The sequence below is a fragment of the Hydra vulgaris genome, chromosome 13 (assembly GCF_038396675.1).
Source record: "Hydra vulgaris chromosome 13, alternate assembly HydraT2T_AEP".
In the NCBI taxonomy this organism is placed as follows: domain Eukaryota; kingdom Metazoa; phylum Cnidaria; class Hydrozoa; order Anthoathecata; family Hydridae; genus Hydra; species Hydra vulgaris.
The window spans coordinates 43416604-43430564 of NC_088932.1; the positions used below are offsets into that span (position 1 = coordinate 43416604).

The following is a 13961-nucleotide window of genomic DNA, read 5'->3' on the forward strand; positions in this document are numbered from 1 at the left end:
ATTAACAAGGCTGCAAGGAAATACTAATTATGTTGGGAGTTGGCAGAAAATTAAATAAACATTTTGACAACACTTTTCGATACCAGGAGGAATATATCTAATAGGATACAAACTTATCTTTCTTTCTTGCTCTTTATACATAGCATTTTGCAATATCAATATTATTATATAACAAATGAGTCACAGAAGTTCATATTTGAAGTTCATAAGGTCTTCTGATATTGAGGTACTAGAAAAGCCAAAAAACAGCAAAAGTAATATTAAAATAAAAATTTACAAAAAATACTGACAGTGCTACATGTTAAGATATTGATTTTAATAAACACATTTTTAAAGATTATTTTATTAGAGCATTTCTATGTTTTCGAATGTTATTTTTATTGAGTTTGACAAATACCCTTTCTCTAAAAAAGTTATTCTTTGTTAATATTTTGAAATTATCAGTTTTTAGTATTTGATAAGCTAAGTAATTATAAAAAAAATCGAGTCACTATTTTAATTTTCCTACAAAACCTCTTGTAGATGCTTTGGAACCCTTTTCCTCATTATAATTTTACATTTCATCCTATACCGAAAGTTATTTTGTAGAAAGGTAATGTTATAAAGCAAAGCAAACCAATAATGTCTTTAAAATTTTATGGTTTTATTTGGGATATTGCAAAAAATTCCAAAAGAACATTCCGCTGACACACCTGTGCATATAATATGGGGTGTTATCCCCTTTAACATATATGCTCTTGAGCTTCTAAAACCTGTTTGATGGCTGCATTAGTAAAAACTTGTGATCCTTTAACACATCTAGTTCGTTGGATACAAGCAGACAAAATTCCTTTCGAAGGACCTTTCATTACAAGGAAGTTCAAAGAAAAATATCCTTTTGTTTTGATACAACTCTGCATTTTCTCCCTCAGAACATATTATGGATATGCTCCCTCTATTGTTCCGAAAACTCCAGACAATCGTCAACGTTCGTAAAATCTAAAAATTCAAAAATGCTTCTTATATATGAATAAAACTTCAATTTCATAAAAAGAAGCAGAAGTTTATATACAAGATGTTATTACTAAAATGAAAAGTATTTGTGTTTGTATATACTTAATTATACACACACATATACTTTTAATTTTATTAATAACATCTTGAATATCAGCTATCGCTTCTATTAATGAAATTGAGATTTCAAGTTTTTTTACAAATAAAATAAGTTCGTGCAAGGAAAATGAGTGTATAACATGTTTATATATAGAATATAGAATACAAATAACTATATAGTTATTTTGTTTTGCATTTTAAATTGCAATAATTAAAAATAAGCAAGCTGATGATTTGAACTAGCCACGACCATAAATTTTTGTAAAACATTAAGGAGGTTTAAAAATTATGTTATATATAATAAGAACACAATTGTTAATTCTAATTTTATATTTAAAACAAACACATTTTTATTAAATTTATTATTTTTGAGAATAATTTAAAGTTAAAACTCTTTAAAATTGAGATAATAAGGAAATGTCAAGTTCTACAGCTGTTTTACCAAATCCCCTTTAAACTTCTAAACCAAATGAGCAACAATGACAGAGTTTCGATAACTATCAAAATAGTTTTATACTCCGCTGTATTTTGGCTTCATTTTTAGATTAGGGATCGTCCAAAACTACGCAATGCTAAATTTCACTAATAAACAAAGCAAAAAAGATCTAAAGTTATCCCTTCTTGAGTTATAAGTTAAAGAAAAAATCAAAATGCTCATTAAGTTTAATGAAAATCGCTGCCAAAAAGAACTCAAGATTTCTTTTTTCGTTTACAAAATAAATTTAGAGTTGCATAATTTATGGACAATCCCATACTGTTTTATACTCTATAGTTTTTAATAGTCTCAGATCTTCTTAGTTCTGCCATTTGTATAGCATTATATACAAATGTCTGTAACTGTTAACGCCTTCTGCATATGTGAGTTTGAAGACAGTATATGGAACAATCGTGCATGATAAATCAATGGAATTGAGAAAACTTTTGAACTTTATTTAAACAATTATAAAACTTTTTTGCTATACTATTACTTTTTTGCTATAAATATGGCTAAAATTATTATAGATATACACTATACTTTAGGGATGCGGAAAGGGTGCGCAAATGTTAATTTTTTTACTCTTGAGGTAATTTTTCAAAATAAATTGTTTTACTTAAAAAAATTGAAGTAAAAGCAATGAATAGGTATAGAATTGATCGGTGAGGAATAGATAAGTGTAGAAATGGTCGGTTTGGTAAAGGCTTGTAATTTATGGGTCCGGTAAGCTGGATATATATAAGGAGAGAGTATAGAATAGATTGGTGTGATCACCCACTATATTATATTATACTATAATAAGAAACTTAATAGCAGTGCTCATTTGAGCGTGTATGACATGGTTACCTTGGCAGCAATTGCAACCGAAGCCATTGCAACTTCAAATTATGTAAAGTTTTAACATCCTAAAAAATATATCAAGTTATACTTTATAGTTTTGCTTTCACTTGAAAGTTGCATTAAGGAAACATCTCCAGATATAATCTACAGCAATTATTTCAGTTTATAAAGTCTTTTATTTATTATATAGTTTTAAAACTTTTCATCACACAACAAGCCTGCTTTGAAGAGTGGTTTGCAAGCAGGGTTGCTAATGCAGAAAGTCTTGGTTCTATTCCTACAGCTGGCATTTTTTTTATACATATTTTTAATTAGTCTTTTTTGATAATTTTAAAATACAAAAGAAAGAAGTTTGTTTTAAAAGAAGGAAAGTTGTTTTGTTTTGCATTTTAAATAACGAAAATTTAAAAAAAAAGCAAACGAATGACTTGAACTTGCGACGCAGCGACCTTTACTTTTTTAAGACAGTGAAGGGGTTTAAAAAATATGTTTTTATTTAGAACATAATTGAAAACTCTAATATTGTATCTAAAATAAACCATTTTAGTAAGTTTATAGTTTTTAAAAGTAAAATAAAGTTAAAAATAACTAATAATAAGGTGATGAGGAAATTTGATGTTATACAGGTATTTAACATGCCTCCTTAAAGATTCTAAACCGAGTGCGCAACTATGACAGAATTTAGATGACCATCAAAATAGCATTATACTCTCTGTAATATTAGATAATAATATAAGAGTCAACTCGTACGCTTTCAACTTATAATGCACAACGCATTGAAGGTAAGTTTTTAGTATTTCCTAATCAACTAAATAATACATTTCTGAAACCTTTGAATCTTCTATCATCATTATCATAAACAATGTATTTATTGATTATACTTTTACATATAAACAGTATGTATTTTTAAATCTATTATTAAAGTCACTAGAGTTTAATTTTTTAATATTTTTTTAATGAAACATGTTCTTTTTTATAGGTGATGTATTGAAATTGTATCTAGACAGCCTGGTAATTTATTAGAATTTAAAGATGACTTTATTTTAATAATAATTAAGTTGTTTTTTTTATTTTTTATCGTTTTAAATAAATTTATGTTGATATTCAATCATGCTTTACATAATATTTAATACAGTGTTATTATCTGGGGATGATATTTAGGTTCAATTTTATAAAGTTAAATTTACTTTTAACGAATCTTTTAAATTTAATTCTTAAAAAATTAACATTTGCTTTTTGTTAGTTTCTTACTCAACAGTTTTTTATTAAAACTGTACCTTAAAAGGATATTAATTTTATCAAAGCTAAAGATGATCTTATTTTAAATAAAAGTAAGTTGTTTTTTATTTTTTATTGGTTTTATATAGTTTTATGTTCATTCAATGTTATATTCAATCGTGTTTTATATGAAATTAAATAGTTAGTACAGTGTTATTATTTGGTGGTAATATTCAGTTTTGATTCACAAAGTTAAATTTACTTTTGAAGATTCTATTAAATTTACTTCTTAAAAATTTACATTGCTTTTGCTTTGCCTTTTTTTCCGTTTCTAGTTGAACAAAAATTTTTGTACAAAATGTTTAAAATTGACAATATTTTGTTAGTTAATTTAGTTTTAGTGCCACAGCTTATCAAATATTGCAGGTTTTAATTTTTAATTTGTCTTGATCTTTAAAACCAGTTTGGAAAATTTGTGTTGTTTTCTAATATGATGGTGTAATTCTATTTTATAAGATATTTTACTAATGATTTGATTGCTTTAAATTGTATTTAAGTTTCAACTTGATTACCTGTATGTTTTTGGTAATTATCATAGCTAGTAAAGTTGTAACTATCCCAGCAACAATATCACCCTTATCTGTCACTGGTAAATAAATAGTTTGAAGGTTTTATAATTAAATATGAAACTAAAATATCATTCAGGTATTATAATTGTTTCTTTTTTATTTTTGACTTTATTTTATGAAGCGTTTGTACGCCCTTGAGGTGTTTATAAGGGCTCACATCCTATAGTGAACTCAGGGTTTGGGCCTATAATAGGGGAAAAATTTGTCCTTATTTTATTCAAGAGGAAGAGATTACCCTTACCTAAAGTGAAATAGGTAGATTTAGAAAGGGCAAGCGGAAATACTTAACATTTACAAAAAGAAGATGTGATAAATGTTTTCAGTTCAAATATGTATACTTTTATTGATCCTTTTTTAAAGTTTTGTTTGTAAATAAAAAATTTGTAAAAAAGTACCAATTATGTATCTTTTTTTTTATATTAAGTTATGTTTAAAAAATTTTTTTTAAAATAGATATACACTCTGTTGCTACACTAAACACCATCATAATTTTAGTCACCATAACATGCAAAATATTAAAATGTTAATATTTTTCAAGTTCTGGTGATTTGCTGCTGTGACGGTGTTTATGATTTTACATGGCAAAATAACATTTTATTGTCAGTAAAGATTTTTTAAATACTTCAAGTTGCAGTTAATAATTTTTAATCAACATTAATGATTGAATTATAGAGTATCTAGTAAGTATTTACAATAAATCCTTAAAATATTTAAAAATCAGTTTTTCACTGTATATGTTCTTTATCAATAAGTCCTTATTTGTTCATAAAAACATTAATGTTTTTAATTAAAAGTATCGTATTTTTAATAAAAATAAACGTTTTACTATATTCTTATATATATATATATATATATATATATATATATATATATATATATATATATATATATATATATATATATATATATATATATATATATATATTTATATATATATATATATATATATATATATATATATATATATATATATATTACGTAAAGCTGACGAATATAGTTTCATATAGTTTCCCTTCATTTGAGACCCAACATGACGAAATTTTGAAAAACTGTTTTTTTAATAATTATAGGGACCTATATAATGTTTGAGGGTCGGTAGCAACCTCCTAAAATATTTTTTATTCAAAAATTTCATAAATCTAGCATTTTTTTTAATTATATACAACATATTCAGGTTGTGCCAGCAGTCATTTCAGAAAAAGTTGTTTTTAGAACCACCTTAATATATATATATATATATATATATATATATATTGTATTTTTGTTGTTATAATCTTACCTTTATTGTCTTATGATGGTAGAGTTCTTTTTCATGTTTAACTGCAAATATTATGTATTACAAACATTTTAAGTTTAGTTGTTTTTTTATTTCTTTAGTTCTATTTTGTTGCTCTACCAACTATCATAATTTTACTTTGTTTATTGTTAAAATACGAATTTAACTCAGTAAACTTAGATATTTAAATTTTACTAAGTTGATCATAAGCTAATAGTTTAAAAAGACATTAGTTTGGAGCAACCAACCTAAGAACAATTTTATTTTTTAATTAAATTCCCAAGTTTGTTGGCACTGATAGCTTTTGTGTTTTTTTTATTTTCTGTAACCGTCTTTGCAATAAATGTCTTTTTATTCCGAGTTCGACCATTTGTATCAATGCTCTGGAAAAAACATCAGCAACAGGTAAATTGATATACTCTGTTATGTATTTTGTTTTGCTTTCATATATAAATAAATTCAAGTATCTAACATGTCAACTTCGAGTTATATAAATAATTAATGTTTTAAAAATTGTTAAAAAAGCCTTTATATGGCAAATAGCCGGAAGAAGATAAGCTAGGGAGGAGGATAAGCCGGAGGAAGATAAACTAGAATACCTAAATTTTTTAAAATTATATCAAACTATTTGAGAAATACATTTTATTGAAAATTTTATTGCGGCAATAGGTCAGGTGAATAAAAAAAGGAATTGCTTTTACTCAGTAATTCGTCAGCTTTACGTAAGCATCTTCAGCAATTTTGCTTAAAATTTTATTCACGCATGTAAGAAATAACTTTCTTTCTTATAGAATTTATATTTTACATGCAAACTTAAATTTTCTTTAAAACGAACTGGGCAAGAGTCCTATTAAACTGCGGATAGTCTAAAAAAAAAATAAAAAAACCTATTAAAGAAAAAAAGAATAAGGTCTGTCCTTGTTTTCATTTTGTTGTTGTTGTTATTGTTGTTTTTTATAGAAGTTTACAATAAGAAGTTATAAACTTGTGTTTATAACTTCTTATTGTAAACTTTTAACATCAAACATTATTAGTTAACACAAAACAAAAATTTTTATGTTTTTTTTTTTAACATTTATTTGAATGAAGCAAAATTATTATAGTGGTTGGTATGGAATAGACTTACCCTGACCAGTATTAGGCGGGTTGTGGTAAGCTAATTATTCCACGGATTTAAGTCCATTTCCTAATGTTTTTTGAAACTTTTTATACCGATGGTAATTAACACATTTTAAACGAGTATTCTTAACAGCTTTCTGAGTTTACAGACTCTAGGGCTGTTTATAATAAAACAAACTTTTTCAAATTTCTCAACTCAAATGTTTAAAAAGAAATTCCTTATTTAAAAAATTATGCAAATATAATAAAACAATAAATAAAAAAATAAGATGCTATACAAATCAAGAATTGATGTATTTACCTCTTAAAATAAAAATCTAGTCGAAATGCTAAATATGAACACCTAATCTTTCTCAATCCATCCGTCAAAAATCTTTCTTGTGACTGCTTTTTTATTACATCATATAAGAATTTCCAAAGATATCTATGCTATGCCAAAACCAAAAGCGAGCCAGATGGTGGCATGAAGTCAATAGTCAATCCTTTATTAAACACTGTTCTCTGAAGTAATAAAGATTGTTTTAGTATACTTTTGGTTCTTTTAGTGAGTTTTTTTCAGAAATCTTTACTTAAAATTAAGAAAAAATTAGAAAAAAATAGAATTTTTTTTTTTACCCATTGATTATAGTTAGCAGCAATAAATTTCTTATTTTGTGCTGAATCTTTGATGGGTTTAGGTCAAAGTATAATTTTTGCATGTACTCCACAGTTGCATATCAGTAATTGATTGATTAGAACTAATCTTTCTGTTTATGGAGGCCCAGTCTAATATTGGTAACTTGCAACAACTGCAACAACATCCAATATATGGTTGGGTAATGACTAGCAGTGCGAAAATTATCTCCAGTGTCACGTTAAATTAAAGTTTTCCTATTTATGTCAAACTTTTGATAAAGAGTTTTGTTCTTTATAATTAAGATCTCTTTTATTTCTTGTTGTTGTTCAATGAAGAAAAACTCAAATTTTTGTAAATAGAAGGGTTTGACAGGACTCTTTGTAGAGTTTCTTCAATACTACAAGAGTATGCATAGCGCTAACAGCTGAAGCTAGTACCATCATATTGAATTTGTTGAACTAGACCAACATCTATATTTAAACAGTATTTTCTGAGGTCATCATAAGTTAGAATTTTTATTTGTTATTTTTTTTTGAGAATATTTTTTAAAACATTATAATAAGATCTCTGCGAAATTACAACTTTATCTATTCTTATTGAAGTACTTTCATGGCAGTCAAGATTTTTTACAGCGGTTTCAAATCGTAATCTTTCAATTTTAAGAATTTAGAAATCAGTGTTTGCATCCTGTGCTTCATCAACAATTTCTGGACATTCATTGACTATATAATCATTGATTATATAGTTCATAAAGCCTTTACAAGTATTATATTCCACCTGTAGGACTAAGAGTTAATGAGTAGAGTTAATTTTGAAAGATAGTGTAAAGAAAGCAAAAAAAAATGCACTGGGAATTAGAGAGTGCAATATTAAAAGTTTAATATTAATGCACAATATGCTTTTATTAGAGATGGGCTGATTCCGAGAACTGTCCATTCTGATTCTCAATTAATATTTCAATTCTTAACCAAATCTGATTCTTATATGATTTTTATTATTTTAATATAAATGATAGTGCATTTAAAATAGTTTAACATATTGTAATTTAATACTTTCACAAACTTTTATAAAAAACATTGAAATCAATTATATTGGTACAGGTGAAACAGAGCTGACGACACCGGCGGTCTTGGGAGCACGCCCTCCCCACACTTTTCTTATCCAAAAAAATTTTTTCAGAAATTGACCTAGAAGTAGCAGATGTTTTCATTATAAGGGAGTGTGCCTCTCCTCCTTTTCTCCCCCCCCCCCCCGCCCTCCCTCCTAAGTTGAAAACCGAGTCTTTGGCACTGTGAAATAAAAGCAGCTTAACTAATATCATTATAAATAGCAAATAATTCACAGAATGTTTGTATAGAAGTTATTATTAACAAGAAACAAATAATATAGTCATAAGTAAAGGTAAGTGATCAGATGCACAGAATGTTGTCTTTTCGGCATTATTACTGATAGTAGGAAACAAAAGGTTTTTGTTCCAAAAAAAAACCATTTGCACTTGTTCCGGAGTTAACCGGCTTCTTTTTCTGTCACAGATAGCCCTGCAATACTAAATAACCGTTCCAAAAACTCTGTACTAAGAGGCGTCCCAAAATGTTTCTGTGTTGTTTTTTTTCATATTAGGAAATTTGGATTTCCTCCAGTAATCAAACACATCTTTGTGAGTTGCGAGGAGAGGTTCTTTCAAGTGCACTTCTACTTCGTCTGACATTGTGCAATATGCAGTTTGTATCTAAAATACTAAAATAACTTTTTCAATTTTTTTTACAATTGTATAACTGCCAAGGTCGAGGATTTCTTCACTTCACTTCACTCATGTCACTTCACAGGAGGATGTCACTTCACATGTCATGTCACTTCACAGGAGGCTACATTTTTTTTCTTTTCTTTTACTTATTCTGTGTTCTTAATTGCGGTTAAAATCCTCTCTGAATTCTTTATAACTAGTTACTTGCTGAAATATAACAGCTTTTCAACAATTTTGAAATAATCAGAACTTTTGGCATCAGATTTTTTGAAACCTAGAATTAATACCACTTATCGATTATTTTAAAACCTCAGAGTGTTAGTATCAATCATTAACCAATAAAGCTCACGCTGCATAAGACATGAAAATTTCCCAAGAATTCTGTTCTATCTTGTAGTTGAATATTATCTTATATCAGGATGGTATTTTCTATCATCGCAATGCTCACGAAAAGTAAAGTCAGTTCTAACAAGAAAAATCTTTGTTTTGATTATTGTAATTTTTTTTTTTTTAATGCTTAACAGAAAAATGTTTTAAACAAAAATTATTTGAATTGATTTCAATATAATTAGTTTCGGAGTTAAAACAAAAAAGTAAAGCATTTAACAAATGTTTACCTTAAATGCGAAAGAGAATTTTTCTTATGTTTTTAAAGTCAAGGCTTTAGATATATATATTTTTTTTTAACTATTATAGTCAGAATAACAGATTGTCTTGCCAGTTTTCACAAGATTCATTCAGAAAATTAAAGTTTTGAATTTATGTTAAAACTTTAATTTATGTTCATTGTGCTCAGTCCACAAATAATTGAACAAAAATCTTAAAAATAGCGAACTTAAGAGAGAATCAGTTCATCGACTTATTATATTATATCTATATATCATTTTATATTAGATCTAGAGTCAGAATTTTTTTTAAAAACAATAAATTTATCCATGGCGTCAATGCTTTTTTATTGAAATTGAGAATGGAAATTCCTCAACCATCTTCAGTAGATCTTTAACTCTTGTAGAGTGTATTAATGCTTACCATATTCAGAAAAAAGAGAAAAAAGTTGAGTCAAATATTTGAATGGATATGTATTCAGTACTTTTTATCAAAAAATACATAATTCAAAAAGCTGGCGAAACCGATTTGGTCAAGAAACACCTTTTACTTTGCTGGCTGGAGTAATTGTAGAAATTTAATTGAACTTTTTTTAGAGAGAGCATAATCATAAAAGCTAATACAAAAGCTTATAACTTTAAGAATCTATGTGAACATTTGTTTTATCTGATGCTTTTTTACTATTCAGAATAGGAGAAATAGCATTCAGAAAGTCAACAAAAAGTTAAGGTTTATTTTACTTTTTAAAATATTCTTATGTTAATTTTAAAGAAATGTTTCTCAATCTTTTATCTTTTAACACTTTTTTTTAGTTTTCGCTTATGCAAGTTTACACTTTCCTTTCTTAAAAGAGCTTGTGAATTTGCATAAAATCAAAAACGAAAAGAACTAATTTAAGTGAAATCATAAAAAGGTCATCAAACTCCACTAAATAAACATAATACAAAATGGTTTAAAAAGTTTAAGAGATTAATTTTATAGCCAAAAATTTTATCAAAATTGTATTTTAGTATATGAACTATATTTATATAAGATTTTAGCATATGAACTATATTTGTATAAGATGGAAAAGTGCAATAAAAAAATTAAAAACGAAATAAGTTTTTATAAAGTAATTATAAAGCAATTGGTTTGACGTTAAACACAATTTAACAGTTTTAGATTTGTAATGTGTAGACAATTGAACTTTGCAATAAATATACTTTAGTAATAGAGCTCTTTTTTTGTTTGGAGGATTTTTTTTTGTTATTATTAAAATAAAAGTTTTAAAAAATTATATATTTATATTTTCATGGGAGATCCCTCCTTACAAAAGCTCTGTAAAAAAGAAACAGCGATTAAAATGAATTATTTATTTAAAGCCATTTTTTAAGCCTGTTAATGAGTAATTCAAGTTATTATCAAGGTTTTTAGTTTTTATTATTAGTTTGAAAGTGCATTTGTTTCTTTATTGTGTTATTATTATACCCAGTATTATGTAAAAATGAGTTACCCTTTCTTTATTCCTTCGCTTGTTGTTGGCCAAAAAATCTATCTAACAAATCTTATCATGGCCATTCAGGTAAAACATACTGGAAGCTAAACCTAAAATTTAATTGACTAAATTAATAAAAGAATTTAGTTAACAGTAATATTAATGATATTAAAAATTGATTAACTTAGTAAAACTAGTATCAAGGTTTTTGATCTACAGACAATTTTCAAATTATTTATGCATATCAGTCTTTCGTTATTCACCAAATAAAATGATCCGAAATTTAACCACATTAAATTAAAGTTAAAATTAGAAAATAGCTGTATTGAATAGTTATCTTTTCCTATAAAAGTAAATATTTAAACGGTGAACAAAAATTACCTTTTACTAATTAAAACAAAAATATGATTTTTATATGTTTGAGGAAAATGTAAAGCTACAACATTCTATTTAAAAAAGAAAATGGGAATAAAATGCTTCTAAATAGAACATTTATTGTAGCTAGTAAACCTTTTAAAAGAGTAGTTTTATTCTGATTGATAGTTAACATCTTAGTTTTGTCATGCGTTTTGTAAATTAATAAAAAAAGTTTCCTTTTTTATAAGGAATCTTACATTTTCATTAACTACTATATGATATAGTTGTTTTTCTTACTTTGAGCCTACGTGTGTTTGTACGTTGTTTTCCGATCTATATTTAACGTTGATCCAATATATATTTTTCAACGTTGACCCAATGCATATGGATCAATGTTGACAAATTGTGTATAACCTCACATTGATCAAATGCATATATTTTAATGGTAATCCTATTTTTATAATGCGGCGTTACTCCAATGTGTAATAACATTGTTCCAATGTATATGGATTAACATTCAATTATTTGCATTGAATCAAAGTTAATCCATATACATTGGAACACTGGTAGTTTTTATATAGAGGATCAACGTTTTTTTTCATCGAAATTAGACGAATATAAAAATACTTGTTTGTACAATTTACAATAATTTTTTTTTTAAATATTTCAGTGGGTTATGGAAATATATTTTCATAAAATATATTTCTTTTTTTTATATAACGAAAAATCAAAACACAAGCAAAACAAACATGAACAATACCTCTTTAATTAGATAAAATATATAGTCCCTATGAACAAACATCATCAGAAATGCTTTTTTCATCGAATTGGCTAAAACTGTATATGTGCAAGTAAATATATATATATATATATATATATATATATATATATATATATATATATATATATATATATATATAATAATAATAATAATAATAATAATAATAATAATAATATTAAATGCATATAATATATATATATATATATATATATATATATATATATATATATATATATATATATATATATATATATATATATATATATATATATATATATATATAATAATAATAATAATAATAATAATAATAATATTAAATGCATATAATATATATATATATATATATATATATATATATATATATATATATATATATATATATATATAATATATATATATATATAATAATAATAATAATAATAATAGTAATATTAAATGCATATAATATATATATATATATATATATATATATATATATATATATATATATATATATATATATATATATATATATTTTAAATAATAATAACAAATATATTTAATTCGAACATAAGTTAATTACACGATGTGCAAACTTTTAATAAGCGCTGAATTAATCTTAAATACAACGTTTTGCTAATGTAAAATTCAATGTTGAATTAATGTAAAATATTACTAAATGCCAACTTAAAATACAACGTTGGCAATTGTTTATTTTGGTAGTTAATAACACTGCATTTGTAACCCAAACGATACAAAAACAACGTTAGCAGTCTACATTGGACCAACGGTTTGCGCAACATTGCTCTAACGTTTTATCAACGTTTTTGTGCAGTTGGGTATTATATCTGAAGATATGAAAATTTTTTCTTTTTGACTCTGTTAAAACCATATTCTTATAATGGTTTTTTTTTAAAAAAAAGACAGCCTTTTTTTTTTATCCAAAAGTACCAGAAGCTATTTGTAACAATTAGGACAAGGTATTTGCAAAAATCAATGATAAAATAACTATCTTCTTGTAAATATTCTTCTTAACACGTTTTCATTTCCAAAAAGTGTGCTCTTTGGTAAACTAGATTTTAGAAAAACCTTTTCACTCAATGCAGCTAAGGTGAAATAGTAAAACTTAAATTAAATATATAAATAAAACTCTCATCTTTGAAAATAATTATAGTTTAAATTAAAGTTTTAAATGAAATAAAATAAATGAAAAAATCATTTTTATTTATTACAATTATTTTCAGTTTTGTTTTAAAAAAATTTTGAAAATTTTTTTGTTTTGTTAAGAGCCGTTTTTTCTAAGAATCAGGCAAATTCCTGAAACTGTGGAAGTGACCTCCTCCAAATTGCTTGAATTTTTTATATATTGATCAGAATATAGAGAAAACCTGTTGGGGAAAAAAAAAAATTTCAAAAATGTTTCGTTCACTCGGAATCTGGGCTTAAATTTTTGAGATTTTTTTTTAAATTTTTAGAAATTTAGTTTTTGCCACCTTTGAACCCATTTTTTTGGCTAGGCAAAGACTTGCACATAGCTTTTGTAGTTAATATCAGACGTAACCCAAAAGCTCTCTCCAAAAAAATAAAAAAGTTGCGTGACACTGTGCGGTTGGCTAATTATCATAGTTCAAAAGTACAAAATCAATGAGTTTTGTCAACTTTTAATCGGAGTTAATTCTAGCGGCGAAGTGTTGCACACAATTTTTCTTTTAGGATTTGAAATTATCAAAGGTATTGAGTCTAAAAATGCAAAGA

The 13961-nt window shown here is 25.5% G+C and overlaps 1 long non-coding RNA gene across 1 annotated transcript; it reads right to left on the minus strand.

The window, feature by feature from the left end:
- Positions 1-305: 305 nt before the first annotated feature.
- LOC136089277 (uncharacterized) lies at positions 306-11875 on the minus strand. The gene is made up of 3 exons (XR_010642915.1): positions 11744-11875; positions 11108-11199; positions 306-978 (listed from the first exon to the last, which is right to left on the minus strand). It is a non-coding gene; the product is annotated as an uncharacterized LOC136089277 (long non-coding RNA).
- Between the last annotated feature and the right edge of the window lie 2086 nt (positions 11876-13961).